This window comes from Balaenoptera ricei, chromosome 9 (genome assembly GCF_028023285.1).
Source record: "Balaenoptera ricei isolate mBalRic1 chromosome 9, mBalRic1.hap2, whole genome shotgun sequence".
NCBI classification, from domain to species: Eukaryota; Metazoa; Chordata; class Mammalia; order Artiodactyla; family Balaenopteridae; genus Balaenoptera; species Balaenoptera ricei.
In genome coordinates, this window is record NC_082647.1 from 44,275,741 (window position 1) to 44,292,782 (window position 17,042).

At 44.3% G+C, this 17,042-nt stretch overlaps 1 protein-coding gene across 4 annotated transcripts in view; it reads right to left on the reverse strand.

Moving 5' to 3' along the window:
* BBS9 (Bardet-Biedl syndrome 9) overlaps nt 1-17,042 on the reverse strand; it is a 713,234-nt gene that overhangs the window by 65,452 nt on the left and 630,740 nt on the right. For 2 of the 4 annotated variants that reach the window (XR_009504851.1, XR_009504850.1), the window contains exon 27: nt 15,525-15,580. The gene's annotated coding sequence lies outside the window, so the exon portion shown is untranslated. Of the gene's footprint in view, nt 1-15,427; nt 15,581-17,042 lie in introns of those variants that run through there. The other 2 variants (XR_009504853.1, XR_009504849.1) reach the window with 1 other exon arrangement.

Sequence of the window (17,042 nt, forward strand, 5' to 3'; positions counted from 1 at the left end):
TAGGTCACGGCAAGAGCCTTGGTCATTACAAAGGGAGGTGGCTCTGTCCTGCATCCCCTTCATGCCATGTCATGAGCTGCCCTCTAGAGAGGCCCACAAGGCAAAGAATTGAAAAAGGCCTTTAGCAGACAGGAAGCCAACACCTGAGGCTCTCTGTCCAATGGGCTTCGAGGAACTGAATTCTGCCAACAATTACATGCGTGAGCTCGGGAGTGGGTCCTCTCCTGCCTTCGGATGAGAACGCAGTCCCAGTTGACACCATGATTGCAAACTTGTAAAAGATCTTGATGCAGGGGCACCCAGCTAAGCCATACCTGCCTTGCAGAAACTGTGAGGTAAGAAGTGTGTGTTATTTTAAGCTGCTGGATTTGAGGGATACTTTATTACAAAGTAAAAGAAAACTAATAGAGGGCGTCTGAGGGCCCAGATGGTTTAGGGAGTCACTGAAGTTACTCATGGGCCCTAGGACTTGATCCTGAGAGCCTCTGGGGCATCTTGGGGGTTGCCTCAGTGGCCAGGCACTTCCTTCCTTTGATATGGAATGAATAAGAGTCCTGCTGGGATTCACCATCATCAGGTGACACAGCAAACCACCACAGCCACAACTGTGGACATCAGTGTAAGGTAAAGGAACCAAAAGGAAAAACAACCAGGGTATTCTCTCCAGATAAGTTTTATGATGGAACAGAACTGAATCCATTTCCAGGATAATAACAACCCAATGGAAGAAAGCCTTAGGGTTTACAAAGTGTTTTATATCTGTGATGGCATCTAACCCTCACAAACACCCTCCACATGTCTTCTTGGATTTTGAGGGACCATTGGAAGGACTAGTAGAGAAGCACACTTTCCCACATTCCCAAGTCAGAAGGACAGTCCCTCTCTACTTGAGAAGGAGACTAATCTCGTTGACCAAACACAGAGCTTCAGGTGAGGAAGGCAGGGGCCGCCTGCATAACTAGCCAGATGGGTTGCATCAGTGGGTTGATCTCTGCCAACACAGAGAGAGAAACGCTGCAGGTAGATCACCTTCACGCCTGTGCCCCAGAGCAGAGGCTGTCTCCAATTCTGCAGACGAGGACATTAAAATTCGCAGAGGTAGTCCCAGGTAGCATAGCCAGGACATGGCACATATAGAAACTGGGTCCAGGCCTACCTCATACCCTGTGGCTTTTCTGCATTCCAAGTTGAGCTGTCGGCTATTTAGCACGCAAATCCAGGTTAAGACCTTTTCCCAGGTTGCACTAGCAATTTTCTCCAAGCCTCGGCAGGAAACAAATGAACAAGGAGAACATGAGAGTATTAGCAATGGGGCTTCCGCATTTGGAATTATCTCACACCCTTTGATGTAAAAGATCAAAATGAATGGGCATGCTTCTCATTCCCAGTCCATGCTCTAGCTGAAGTATTGTTCTCTCTCCTCTCTATTCCTTAATTCCAATCAACCCCCAATCATGATTTGCCCTCCTAAATACGGAGCGAATCTCTTTCTTCCCCCATCACTGTTGGCGCTGATGTTGAGCAGGTGATACCCCTTCTCACTACTTCATAACCAGTCTCCTCATTGCTGGCTTTGTGCCTTGTCCACAGAGGGAACTTAAAACCCAGATCTGATCCCACCACTTGCTCCTTTCAAACCTCAAAATGTCTCCCCATAGATTCCAGGGTGGCTCTCATTTCTTAAATAGCAGACAAGGTCTTCCGTGGATGGCCTGACCACCATCCACCTCAGCAGCTTCAGCTCTTACCCGCCCATCACCTGTCCCCCAGTTTATGTTCCAGCTACTGCTGGAACTGTTTCTGTTACTTACACAGACCGTGCTGCCTCACACTCTAGACCTTTGCTAGCACCATTCCCTCCATGTGAACTGCCTTTTCCTTGTATACACATGACTAAATCCTACTCCATCTTTAAGACCCAGGCATCCCATCCTACTCCATCCCTGGCCCCTCCTTCCCTTCTCCAATATAGTCCCTCGCTCCTTTGTGCTCCCCTTATACTCTGGGCATCTCCCTGCCATCACGCGACGTCACATTATAGCATCATTATGCGTGTGTGTACATGCCTCCTATGCCAACTTGGGATGGTAGATGAGAGTGAAGCACACAGAGTACAGAAGGCTGAAAGTGAGGCCTGTTATCCACACCCTGGAGGCCAGATAGAGCACACACACGCAAGGTGAAAAGCAAGGCAAATGGAAAAATGACAAGCAAAGGAGCAGGTTCACACAGTCACCTGCTATGAATACAGATTCAGGCTTGCTTGCTAGCTCTCTTCTCAGTGTATGGTTGTATGGTCATACACCCATACCTAGGTGGCCAAAAAAAAAAAAAATCCTCTTTCTGGATGCAAATCAAGCACATCTGCTGAGGGAGTTTCAGGCAGATGTGGGAGAACATCAGGCCAGCAGCAGCAGAGATACGGGTGTTCCTCAGAACATTAACGCCAACAAATGCTCCCTCGAAAAGCACTTGAGTGGCAGATGGCGCTGTGAGGTTCTTAATATTATGATCCCTTTTTGGGAAAACAAAAAGGCATTTGTAGGTCACAAATCCTGCACGGTGGTATACGATAAAGCTCTGAGAAGTCCTGCAGTTTTAAGTCCATCAATGTCGTTCATCTAACCTTTCCAAAATGCATTTGCTCATGGCCCATCCCACAACGTGTCTCTTTCCACACATTATCCGTGGTATTCCCATTCTAAGTACACCTTAGGAAAGGCTACTTTAATGGAAGCGTGTTTAAGCTACAGAATCAAGCAGACCCCGGGTTGACTATGTGCTCCACCATGTTCTAGCAATGTGGGCAACTCATTTGAATTCTCTGAACCTGAGTTTCCTTATCTTTGCAAAGATGGACAGTAATATTAACCTTGTGGGTTACTGTGAGAATTAAAAGAGATACCTTAAGTAAAGCACTTGGCAAAGTACTTAACGGTTGTTAATTCACTTTCTTTCCCCAAAGTTGCCTTATTTTTACCCTAGAGCCCTGCCTATATGGCCTTAAAATCTCTGGCAACAAAATAAATGCCAGCTGCGTGGTTACTTGCTTTCTGAAACACCACACCAACACACACCAAGCTTTACTGAATTTATTTTTAACTAACTCAACCTAAAACAATACCCCCTGTAGGCACACCAGCAGACGCTCCTGTTTGAACTGACTAATCACTATTTTCAAATAATGACCCCTTTTGTGCCATGGATATCAGAAGACCATGACACAGACAATAAAGCAGAATGTTCTGGCGCCTGGGAGACGCTCAGTTATAAATTAGCCCCCCAACTAGAGGACTGTGGCCACCAGGGTACCATTCAGAACACAGAGCAGACACAACCTTCGTTTTGTTTCTCTTCCTTTGAATAAAAACGTGTCTGATGCTTCACCTACAATGAAAATATTCTATAAGTTGTAAAAAACAAAAGTAATAACACACTTCATAGGCATGCATAACCATGAGATAATTGTGCTTCTCAGTTCGTTGCGGTCACCTCCCCCCCACCAACCCGGGTGCTATAATGTACGCCTTGTTGTGTGGAAGTTCCCCAAAATATTATTCGTAGGAGGTTTATAATAACAAAGCATTACCATAATAAATACTGGTCACAAGAGTCTTCTATCGAAGGGAAGCCTGCTAACCTTGCTCACATTTCCCTACCCTTGATTCAAGATTAAATTTCACTTTTTTAATCAAAGATTCTAAATCCTAAGAACTCTAAACCTTGAAATTGATACCCTTCTTTGAAAGAAAAATTAGATTGGAACTGTCAGAAGGAGCGAGCAAAATGGCATGAAGCAAATCAGATGATGTGTGTGTAAGAGGTTTTCTTTAGTTCAGCTGTCAGGGAAACATTGAAGTGTCTTATCTCCCCAAAAGCCCCAAAGCCAGTGTCCCAGGCCGGGCAAGACAAAATTGTTTTAAGAAAAAATAAAGGCACGAAAGACTTCTAAAGAAATTCACATTTAAAGTGTTACTTAAGCCCATGTTTTAGACCAGTAAGAAACAGGGAATCCAGGATGGTGGTAGACAAATTAAAGAAATTATTTATACTAAAGATCAAATCCTGTTTAAAACGATACTCTAAAGAGACCAGGATTGTTTAATTATTCTGCCATATTACCCTATCAAATATTCCTCCAAGTAAGTGGATGAGGTTTGAGACCTTAGAAATTTAATTATAATATGCAATTTTGTTGGAGGAGCATTTGTCACAATGTGATTTGACCTTCAGCTTTGATTGAAAAGAGAGAATCCTTTTCAAAAATCCCTTTATAATGAAGTATTGGTAACTGCTCTCGAAGGGTCATTGTCTGGATGTTTCTTAGATCATTTAAAATGGATAATGCAGCAGAGTTAAATCTGTAGTTAAGCAATCTGGGAGATACCGATTATTAAAGTTGCTGCCGGGACTTCCCTGGTGGCCCAGGGGTTAAGAATCCACCTGCCAATGCAGGGGACATGGGTTCGAGCCCTGGTCTAGGAAGATCCCACATGCCGCGGAGCAACTAAGCCCGTGCACCACAACTACTGAGCCTGCATGCCACAACTACTGAAGCCCACGCGCCTAGAGACCATGCTCCACAACAAGAGAAGCCACTGCAATGAGAAGCCCGTGCACTACAACGAAGACCCAACACAGCCAAAAATAAATAAATAAAATAAATTTTTAAAAATAAATAAATAAATAAATAAAGTTGCTGTGTTCTGGAAGTTAACTGGAGCCCCATTTGCCTTAACACTTGCAAAAAATATTCAGAAAGGGTTTGCACGCACACTCATCTTTGCAAGGACTATATCATGACTGGGATAGAATGAATGGCCTCAATTCTTCACCCTCTCTTGCCCTGGTCATGTCATGGGCAAAGTGCACTTCCTTACCTGCATCAGGAAAGGTTCAATCAGAGAAGCAGAATCATGAGGCAAATACTGGATTTATTTTAGAATTAGACTCTGCGTGATCTTGGGACTGGGTGAAGCAGTCCATATAAGGGTGATGTGCTTGCAACAGGTGCTAGGCCTGAGGTCAGCAGGGTCAGCACGTGAGAAGGAAAGCTATGGGCAGAGTAGGGAAGACCAATAGCCAATCGGAGCCTACAAGGATGAGCTAGTATTCACATGGGTGTGTCACTGCCTTCAAGACCCCAGTGTTCGTGCAGAACTGCAGAAGAGCTGGTGCATTTCTCCCTCCGTGGAGCTGCCCACAAACCCGGCCCATGATTCAGAGGGGCTGAAGATGGTGTGGAGGGCACTAAAGGAGCATGGGCTGGCCGCTGCTCCACACTCACAAGGTGAGCCAGCGGGTCCACAGCAGTGATCTGCAACTCTCATAGACACCGCCGTGGCTTCAATGCCACCTTCCAAATCTTCTGCAAATTTCTCTTGTGGCCAACCCTCCTCTAGAACCATGCAGGGAAGGGCATTCTCGGAAACATAGCTCCAGCTTAGCTAAGCCACCACACTGCCCCCTGACTTTGAGCTCAGCCATATAACTTGTCTTGGCCAGTGCATGTGCCCAAAAGTGACAGCAAACCAGTTCGACGTCCAGAATTTGAGACCTTAAGTTGCATCTGTCCGCTTGTACCATCTTGGGCAGAAGTGAAGAGACAGAGCGAGCTCAATGCAACTGCAGCAGTCACAGCCCAAAGCAAAGGCCCCAGCCAAGCCCCAATGAGATGAGCTGAACCGCAGCCAACCTGCAGATGTGTGAGCAGCAGCAAATGATGGTTGAGGCTCCTGCATTTGGGGGAGTACTGATACTGACCTACCTTCACTTTGATGATTAAGGACCCCTCTCCCTACCCATCACTCTCATGAACCTGAACTCCTAGAATGTACCAGGCCCCTACAGCCCACGGGCACACACCCATGAGGTGATACAGTCTGAATCGCTATAACAGGAATCTAACCCACTTGCTTGATTTCAAGACCTCCCTTTTCAAAACAGCTGGAGAGTGTGTGCATAAATTTAACATTAAATCCCAACTACGGCCACAACAGTATAAAACCTGGAGAAATACAGTTAAAGAAATGCACGATTCCTGTGTGGAGATAAACCTAAAATCTGATTAAGGGACGTGAATAAACAGACAGAGACATAATGTTCCTATGTGGGAAGAGTCAGAATTGTCAAGAGGCCAGTCCTCCAAATTTAATTATAAATGTCATGCAATTGCATTTAAAATCCCATTGGGGTTTTTGGAAGGGGGAAGCTTGGTAACATCATGAGGGAAAAGAGATGCATGGGAATAGATGAGGAATACTTTTCTGAAGTAAGGGAAGCACACTCAGAACCTGTTGGCGAAGACTCTGCTGGCCCCGAGGATGCCATGAATCTTTGCCTTGAAGATCTGCACTTCTGTCTCCTCTCAAGAACAGGCCAAGGAACTCCATACAGAGAATCAATAAAAGCTGATGAGATAAACACATACTTACACACATACACAGAAAAGTCGTTTTGTGTGTGTAAGTGAATTTGTTTGAATTTCTTTTTTTAGAGGTGTCTTTCCATTCTTTGAGCTACTTCAAAAGTCTGGGAGTTGGGACTTGTCCCTGGGCAAGAGAGAACAAAAAAAGGGCAACCCAGGGCTTCCAAATACACCCCCAGCCCCCAGCAGTGCAAAGCTGTCAGCTGCTTTGTCGTGATTTAGACTCAGAACAGACTGCTGCGCAGGACAGGGGTGAGAGAGGGATGTGAAGAGTCTCCAGTCTTGTGGAGGATCTGAGACGGACAGCGCTAATGTTGGTTACTTTGGTCTTTAAGAAAAAGGCTTCACTGGCACTCAAAAGCCTTCCGTTTTAACCACAAAAGCCCTGAGTATCAACGAAATCACATGCCAGCCACTAAGACTCAACTGTGGATTTTCCTGACTGCTGGGCTATTTCTTACACAAGTAGCATCAGCTACAGCCTTTTGAGTCAAAGGCTTTACTGCAATAAGATTTGGGGAGAGAGCTCAAGCAAGCAGTAAGTTTACATTAGCCAACAAACAGTCCCAGCCCCTGCAGTGAGCCAGGGCCCAAGGGAAGCCAGAGAACAATCTGATGGCGATTCTGCTCCCAAGAGGGTCGTAGCTGACCATAGGCGCTGGAGATGGAGTTAGGTCCGCGGATAACCAACACAGAGTTGAATGTGGTGAGTCAGGCGGTTTAGCCAAGGAAAGGGAGCCGGCTCAAGAGTAGAAAGTTCTGGGTTTAAATCCCTCTTCTACAGACTGTATCACTCTGAGAAAGTCACATGGTCTCTCAGAGGCTCTTCTTCTCATCTGTAGAAGGAGGGTAATCACGGTTCCTACTTGATAGATCTTGATGGGGTGAAATAAGAAAATTATACAAAGTCCTTAACAGTGAGCCTGGTAGCACTTCGTAGATGCTTTGCATATAAATGAATGCTGAAAACAGTGTCTTAAGTGTAGACTGTGGACACATTCAATAGGCAGCAGGGGGTGGGGGCTAGGACCATTTATTGAGCCTGGGATGTTGGTTTAGGCTTCTCATAGGAGGTAACACTTGACCTGGAGCTTCAAGAATGAATGCGTTCCAACAGCTGATGAGGAAGGGTGCGCTTTCCAGGATGAAGAAAGAGCTTGTGCAGAAGGGTGGAGGTATAAAGGGCATGGAGGATCTGTGGAGGCGGGAGAGGCAGGTGAGGCCACAGAGGCAGGTGGGCCCAGGTTGTGGGGTGCCCTGTGTGCTTCGGTGAGGATGTGGGACTTCATCACGTAGGCGGTGATGGAAAGTTGTGAAGCAGAGGCCATGCCCAGTCAGATAACATCAATTTCTTATACCACCTTTCCCTTCTAAACTTAAGACCTTCAAAATTAAACGAAAACAACTGAGGAATGGCTAAGAAGCAGATGTCCGCAGAATCCCATCACCCATTACTCTGCAGATCCTGTGCAGCGTATTACACTGTATCCGGCGGAATCTAATCTTCCCACCATACCCTGGCCGGGCAAGCCTGGTTGCCAGGCTGTTCCATTTTCCCAGAGCCCCTTCAGGTATAAGAAAATATTTTTCCACTGGGAGTCTACTAAATGTCATGTCTAATTTAATCTTAAATACATTTCCACAGAAAAAGGAGTCAAATGAGTAAACCTCTCCTAACGTCCCTGATTTCTTGTTTCTCTAGCCCTTCACCCACATCTCCGTTCCATCATTTTTTTTTTTTTTTTGCAAGGGAAGTAGAAATGAACAGGGCAGGTGAGGGGGGCCTCCACGACTTACTAATTTGTTTTCCATCCTCAGCCCTGAATCTTTCTCTCTGGCCTGCACTGAGACAGGACAGATGGGATGGTGCCAAGGGGAGACTACCTTATTTATCTTGAAAGCATAAATTGCCTCCAATGATCAGAATACCAATTATACCCAAGCGAGCACCTCTGCTTCTCCTTAAACGTTTTGGTTTTCTCAGCTGTTCATTGAAGTTTTAACAGGGTAGCAGGAGGTCCGGAAGTTGGGGAGAAATTTAACTTTGCTGTGGATTTAAGGCCCTTCCCCGCTCCACCTCTGTTTTCTTCCTTGCTCTTCCTCTTGGGGGGAACTGAAATGATTCCAGTCAGAGTCAGATGGTGGGAAGAGCCCTGATTAGGGACCAGAGACCCAGACGTCCCGTCAGCTTGCCACCACATTCCCATGTGGAGCCAAACCCCTGAGACTCATATTCCACATCTGTAGGATAAGGGAATTGAAAGGATTCTCACCAAGATCCCTTCCCATTCTCACTGCGATGATGTCAAGATTCCAACTCAAATTCACTTTTTATTTCTGAATCATACTCAGCTTGATTTAAAATCATTTACTGAAACCTCCTGTGTTGTACGTGTGAGCACGATGTTACTCAAAGTGTGGTCATGGACCCAGGCCAGTCTGCAAACTTTTACTGGTCTGGGATGAGATAAGCAGGTGAGTTGAGAGTAAGCATTAGAAATTTTCTGGCACTTGAAGTGGCCACACCAACCAAGCATGTGACCAGTGGCCTTGTTTGGTTGCGCTTGCATATGAGTTGGATGTGGTGTGAACTGTGTCCTGATTGTGTGCAATAGAACCAGGTATGAAATGGAATGGAAATAAGAAAGAAAAAAATGCTCCAACCAGGTGATCAAGATCAGCATCAACCGTCATAAATCGTGTTGATAGTTTGTACCCTTGATACGGTGTGATGAGAATGGCACTTTACCTCTGTGGTCTTCCACCAAGACCAATAGCCCATAACCCCAGTCTTATTATGAGAAAAATATCAGATAAATTCCAATATTGGGACATTTTATGAAGCATTTGACCAATATTCCTCAAAACTGTCAAGGTCATCAAAAACAAGGCAAGTCTGAAAAGCTGTCATAACCAAGAGGAGCTAAAGAGACACGACGATTAAATGTAATGTGGTGTCCTGGAGGGTATGCTGGAACAGACGAAGGATATTCGGTAAAAACTAAGAAAATCTAAATAACTATGGACTTTAGTTAACATATTTTTTTTGAAGAAAAAGAACAGAAACAAACTGGTCCCTACTGTAGATAATTTAAGAGTTGTTTTATCATATATTAGTTTATTTGATCCCCTCACAAAAGCCCTGGGAAGGTTGGAGGGTAGGCAGTAGTATGGTTGTCATTTTATGGATTTTATGGTTGAGGAAACCCATTTAGTGACATTTAGTTAATAATGAAAGAATAAAGTTTGAGTCCACTTCTCTTGACTTCTATTTTCTCTTACTCTTGTCTACTTGCTTTTCTAAGTAGATAGACATTTGTCCAAATTTAAGCTACTTTTCTGATTAAAACTATGCTTAATGTAAAAAAATTAGAAAGTACATAGAAGAATAAGCAGATTCCTTTTTTAAAAGTCTGCAATAATTTCCTAATTAGAGCAAACAGTTGTTAATCTTCAGATTTCCTTCTTTTTTTCTTCTTTTTAAATTTTTTCCTGAGCACTTATCACTCCTAAGTGTGAAGGAGAGTGAGAGAGCACAAGTGCTATGTGGAGAGGGCTATCCAACAAGAGATCAGGAGGTAGGACCTCCAGTGGAGGGATGCAGCCAACCTGCTGGAAAAGGGAGGGAAAGAAAAGGAGTAGCTTACAGGAGTGGCAGAACAGAGGAAGCTTGATCTAGACCAGAGTAGCCGTGATCGTCTGTACACAAATAAGAAGGTGCTAGTTAAGATGAAGGGACTGAAAATGCACAGGAGAGGGGGCTAGATGGTAAAGCAAGGCACTGGAGGGGGTAAGAGGGATGGGGGCAAGAGCCTTAGGGAAGAGTCCAGTGTTGGAACCAAGAAAGGACTAGATTCCTCAGAATCAAAATGAAGCACAGAGGAAGAATGAAAATACAGTGATCTCTGAGGAACAAAGGACACAACTCATATCAAACGACCTCATGTTTTTTTTGTTGTGTTTTGTTTTGTTTTGTTTAGCAAAGTAGGATTTGAGGTCACCTTCTACTGAGGAGGGGACAGAAACGTAGTCATAGTTTGGGGTTAGATATACTAAGCTTGAAACATCTGCTGTAGGGATTAAGCCAGAGAACTCATAAGACATTGAATAAAAGTGGATTCTAGCACAATTTAGGCCAGGGATGTGTCATTTCTCAGCTGCGTCAGTGGAACAATGGCTACACTTGAACAAATTGTGTAAACTTGGCAGTGGTGAGCCTTCGACCTCATGACAGCAAACCTGAAAGGAAGCCCCATAGTCACCAATCAGTTCTCCCAAGCCTGCCACCAGCTGCTTCATCTGCAAAGGCTTGGACTCAACATTCTCCACACACAGCAATGTGACTCAGCTTGAGCAGCACTTGTAATCATCATTACCCACGGAAGAGACGTGCCTGCTACCTAAGTATGCTATGATATTCTAATGAGGAACCTGAGGCTGTGAAGGAAAGCAGAACCCAATACAGAAAGAAAAACTATGGTGAGAACGAAATACAGTCGAATCCACAGGTTCCACATTCGCAGTTTCAACCAATCGTGGATAGAAAATATTCGGGGGAAAAAAATTCCAGAAAGTTCCAAAAAGCAAAACTTGAATTTGCTGCATGCTGGCAACTATTTACGTAGCACTTACATTGTATTAGGTATTATAAGTAATCTAGAGATTATTTAAAGTACATGGGAGGATGTCCATTTGTTATTTGCAAATACTACGCATTTTTATACAGGGAACTTGAGCATCTGCAGCTATTGGTATCCACCAGGATCCTGGAACCAATCCCACATGAATACTGAGGGGTGACTGTACTTGAAAAGGTGGGGTAGAGCAGGCCCTGAGGTGCTATGGATGTGCCCTGAGGACTTAGGAAGAGGGGATCTTCTGATCGGTTTAGTAGACACTGCTAGTTGTCAGAATAGTATACCTTCTCCCCTTCTTTAGAAATGAGCCCCAATTTTGTTGGGGACAACAACATGCCCAGCTAAAAGACTTGTATTTCCAAGCCTCCTTTGAAGATGGAATGGCATGTGACATAGTTCTAGTTAAATTATATAAGCTAAAGTTTTTGAATACAGTTTCCAGAAAAGCTCCTTAAAATGTGGGCATGGGAGTAGAAGGAGAAGGAAGTGCTCAGACTCAGTGGCGTCCCGCCCATTCACCCTTTGTCTGCCCTCTTCATCCTGCCTAGAACTTGGAGAAGGTGCCAGGGAAGAAAACAACCATGGGTCTGCAGTGAAGAAAACCAAGAGATCACTGAGGAACTGGATCCTGGCATCCCTGAGCTGCCTCCAGACTTCCTATTGCCTAAGAAGAATGGGGGGCTTTGCTTCTCCCAGTCAAATATAATCCCCAATCCGCACAATAGGCAACATTTCATTTCAATCATTAATTTAGAAAGCGTGTATCAGAAATTTGCTTATACTAGAGTTTCATGTAGCAAATGTCCCTTGAAAGAACCAGGCCATCCTTCAGAGGCTTGGAAGTACTTTCATAGAACTGTTTTGTTTTGGGGGTGTCTGTCTTTGCTGTAAAGTGAGCTGACCTACATGCACAACATATGATAAGCATGAAGCAGCCCAACTGGTTTTATTAGTTTTCCTTGGTCTTTGGTCTAAAAAGGTTTCTTGCTGAGTTGATTTCACCCCCGATAACTTCCTTCACACTCCACTTCCTAATCGAAAAAGGCCCACATCAGGGGTAGAGAAACAGAGACCAATCCTTTCCCACCCCTCTCCTGGGACTCCTTAGCTCTTTACTACACCCCTGGGCTGGCTTAGCAAAAGCAATTTGATGTCCAGAATTTCCTGGCAGCCTTCCACGAGTCTGTCTGCCTCATCAGAAAACTCCAATCGGTAAGTCTGTGGACTGAAGGGAGTCTGATCTCACTGGTGGTGTTGCCACACTTTGTTCTTTTTCTGATATATTTTGCGTTCACAATGGTTTTGTTCTTTTTTAGTCCTGAAAGCTGACATGATTTTGAAAAGTGAAACATGCTTCCCTATATTCTGGCCCACACTCCCTCAGGTGAATCTCTCCAAGTCATTAATCTTAAGGTAAATCTCCTCAGCGGAGGGCTTTTTGTATTTGATTCCAAGAGCTACTACTCCTAAAGACTTGATTTTAAAATTGTTGTTAGTTGCAATGTAACTTTTCTAAACTAAACCAAATGGGGAAGGCCAATACATAAAAGCAATAAAAGCAGAGTTGTTCTGATTGAAGGGAAGGGGAGGGGAGGGGAGGGAAGACGTGTGTGAGAGGGAGACAGCTGAGAGCTCTTCCATATTAACCATAACCTTTCCCCAAGGGGAACCCCATGGGAGATCCTCCAAAGAACACTGGGATTCCAAAGAACACAGTTTGAAAACCGCTTTGCAAGTAAGTCTAGAATGGCAGGAAGATGTTCCATCATTGTCTTTAAGACAAGCAAGCTAAATACAACTGGAATCCAGGATATTAGAGACTTGTAATGAAAAGTCCATTTAAAACCTTCCCTCAATCTCCAAATCCTATTGATCATTTTCAAGCCCCTTGCATTTTGTTTGGGTTTGTTTTCAGCGGGCTTGGAAAGGTTGTTGATTTGCCAAACCTAAACAGGCTTGGATCATTACTACAGCTCCCCACCATTTTCCAAGTTGCAAAGCAATGAGCCTGCCATACTGGAAAATGACCATATTACATGACCAACAAGCAGTGATTCAGAATTAGGGACTGGATAAAGGAACACATTCTTTGGGGTGTGGTGCTTAGGTATAAAAGTAGGCATTCCCTCACCTGAAATGCCAAATTATATTTCCTTTACGTGTTCTAAGGTTTTGCTTTGCTTTTCTCCAATATCTGCCTTCGATCTCAAAATGGACAATTTCCTCTGATCTCTTTTATGTTTAACTCTCCTAAACATACTATAAACATTCATAAGCAGACACACCTAAAAAAGACAAAAGCCCCATATGCAACAGGAACTCAGGTCCTTTACTAGCAAAATGGCGAGATTAAATCTGTGTATTTCCTACCAAATGAAATAAGGTCACATGCAAGCACTTAGAACAGTGCCCAACACACCCTAGAAATTCCATTAAGGATGTTGTTTTCCCTTTGTCCTTCCTTCTCCTCGCCTTCCAAGGCAACATGAGAGGACATGGGTGAGAGTGTTCTGAATAATTTAGAAAACTCAGAGTCGGTGAGTGATTAGCACTCACAGAGGCTCAAGACCGCTGGTAAAGCTCTGTGCTGAGTCACTGTGGAGCCTCTGAGCCCAGAAGGCTGACGCTCCTTCACCTTCACCCACACCGGCGCTCGCTTGCTCTTTCTTTGGTTTGTGTGTCTTTGACTCACCTGTCAGACCTGTGAGAGGGGAGCTTCAATACCTGCAATGACGAATCTGTGTTCTGCTCTAACCATGAAGCCTTCCATTTCATTCTGGAAAATACGGCTTCTTTAAAAGGGTGCCCTTGGACCAACAGAAGACTTAAATGTTAGAATGAAGAAAATGTCTCCCATTTCCTGCTCCGCTTTGGACCCTTTTCTGACAGAGTGGTAGAGACCATGACCCCAAGGGGCACCACATTCGGAGTGAGGCAAAGAAGCCATTTCTACTCAGCTTTCATCCTGCTATCATGAAATTCCACCACAGAGCTGTCTTTAAATTGCTCTGATGGTTAGAAACTATATTGCATTCAGATTTCGCTTAAAAAGATGTGTGTGTGTGTGTGTGTGTGTGTGTGACTGTGCACACGCATGTGTATACACTTATGTGAATTCACCAAGATTTTGGTAGAATCTGGTGGAAGAAAACCCCAATTGCTGTCTTCCCTACAACTCCATCTTGCCTTTCAATGTTACTAAAAAAGTTTCTCATCTGCCTCTTGCCCCAAACTGGAAGTAGCAGTGGGAAGAGAATTAATGTATTTTGATTCTAGAACCTTGACACTACTTTAATTCATGCAATAGCCCTTAAGGTCAAGTACCATTATTGCCATTTTTAAGGTGAAGACACTGAGGTCAAATACTTCAAACTAAGCTCTCAGAGAGTAGAACTGTGTTTTGTTCGCTTTTCTATCCAGACCACAGTTCCTGACATGTCATGGGGACTCTCTCAGGAAGGTTCAGCTCACTGTAGGGACAAGGGTGATGACTAAGATTAGAAACTCAGGTCAAGTGGAAGCTGTTGGTGAAGGAGCCCAGGCTGAAGAGGGGGACAGTCTGGAGAAGGCCTTATCCACGGGGTGGGCGAGGGCGTTGTCTGTATTTCCTCAATAACAGATTATGGGGTTGCAAAGAAAAGTGGGCTTCAGAGTAGGAGAGAAACACCCATTCTGCCAGTTACAAGCTCTATCATTTTGTCATCTCTTGTATGATCTCCTTGAGCTTTCATTTTCCATCTGAAACAGAGATGTCAGTATTTATCTCAGACAATCATGAGTACTGAATGAGAGTATTACATGTATTAAATGAGTATTTAAATGAGAGAGTATTAAATGAGAGTATTACATGAGAGAAGTGTGGCCCTTCCTGGCCTAGATCTTGGCAAACGATGGATGCTCCATGAATATTTGTTTGTTCCCTCCATTTCCCCCTATGCCAAAGCAGTCCTAGCCTCTCTTTAGAAGGTGACAAGTTGTGTTAAGTATCACCACAACCTCCAACATTCACAATCTCAAAGTCTTTATGGAACAGTATCTAGAAATGATGACATTTTTAAAATTCAGAATAATGAAACGAGAATATGATGCAGTGGAGTTACTATCTTCTTTCCACGTTTTTCCCCCCTGTAATTGAAACCATTTTCAAGTTTTATTTAGTACAAAATTAATTTCACATTTTCATCAAGGAACTCATGTGGATCCCAGGGTGATTCAGATTTTCCAATACAGAAATTCATCACATTCATCACTGGTATTTTTCAAGACAAAAGAGTTTATGCCAGAGGAAGCCATTTCAGTCCTGCTGTATGAGCACAATAAAAAACCTTTTACATGACACTTCCAAATTCAGGCCTAACATTAATGTTTTGTAAGAAAGCTGATTTAAAAAAAAAAAATCTGTATGAGTTACTCAGCCCCAACATTCTTGTTTCCCAAATGAAAAACACAACTTGACTTACCTTAGAAATAAACTGGTTTCCTCTTGAACTGTACTCAGGAATGACACTGGGCTCACCTGTCAGGGAGAAATGCACATTATGTCAACATGTGTGGGTAAAGCTCTGGCCATGGAAACTAGGAAGGTTGGCCTCCTGCACTTCCCTGCTGGCACGGGCTCCCCAGGGCGACCCCAGGGCTGTTGTACGGAGGCTCATGCGATACACATGGCATCAGCACTAGGACCCCTCTAGGCTGGATTCCATCCCAGGCAAAGAAGAGCAGAGGCTGGGCTGTGGGACATCACACCTATGCATTTCAAGGAGTGCTCCCTGCTTTTAGTCACCAGAATATAATCCAGGGTCAGAAAAAACAGCCAAATAGGGGCAGGTGAGCAGGGAGCAGTGGCCAGGGAAAGGTGAATAGGTACGTTCTGGACACCCCTGAGGCTCACCAGTCCTGACCCCGAGATCCTTCACCTGCCCCTCTCCAACGCTGGAATCCAACCACCTTCTTCTCAGGCCCTGTCCCCAGCCCCGGGAGCACCTCTCAGCACTCTCCAGGATACAATCAGCCCTCTGTTCCCTAGCACTGGGGAGACCTGACATTTGTTCCATGGCTTAACACTCTTAGTTCCTGGTCCCTCTTTTTTTTTTTTTTCAATTGAGGTAAAATTTACTTAACATAAAATCCACCATTTTAACCATTTTAAAGTGTACAATTCAGGGGCTTTTAGTAAATTCACAGTGTTGTATAACCATCACCACTGTCTAATTCCAGAACATTTTTATTACCCCCCAAAGAAACCCTGAACCCATGAAGCAGTCACTCCACATTCCCTCCTGCTGCAGCTCCTGGCAACCGCTAATCTGTTCTGTCCCTGTGGGTCCGGGCAAGTGCCTGCCCCACCACCCCACCCAATGAGCAGCACTTCGCCCTTGGCCAAAACCATGAGAAATGAAGGTCAAAAGATGACCCAAGCCTTTTTAAGATATCAAAATGTCTTCAGCAAAATGGTAAATTGCTCTCAGAATAGATTTAATATACTTTTTTCTTTTATTTGATTCCCAAACTCCATGACACTGCCATGAACCTGGACTCTTGATCAACAGGTCAAATGCACGCATGGACAGCTACGTGTGTTTAAGTTCGTCCCTGCATATGTACATGTATGTTACTGCACAAATGTTTTCTGTTAACACAGAAAGGCAACCCCCCATGGTCTCTGTACTAAAAGGCCTTGCTACTATCAAATGAAGGGAAGCACATGATGCTAGTTTCCAGGGAGAAAGAAAGGCCCTTGACTACAGCTGGGCACAGTGGGGAAAAACAGTGACGCTTGATTTGGCCAAGTCACCCTTGCCCATGGGCCTTGTGGAATCTGTCCCCCTCTGGACCTGTGCTTATGGAAGTTCAGGAGGGGGGTCGTCATACATTGATCTGTCTGAGGCCTCCTGGCAACACTTGGAGAGCACAATACAGTCTTGTAGAGTTATGTTCAAAGGTCAACTCTACTTGTTAAGATTCTTAAGGTGTCTGTT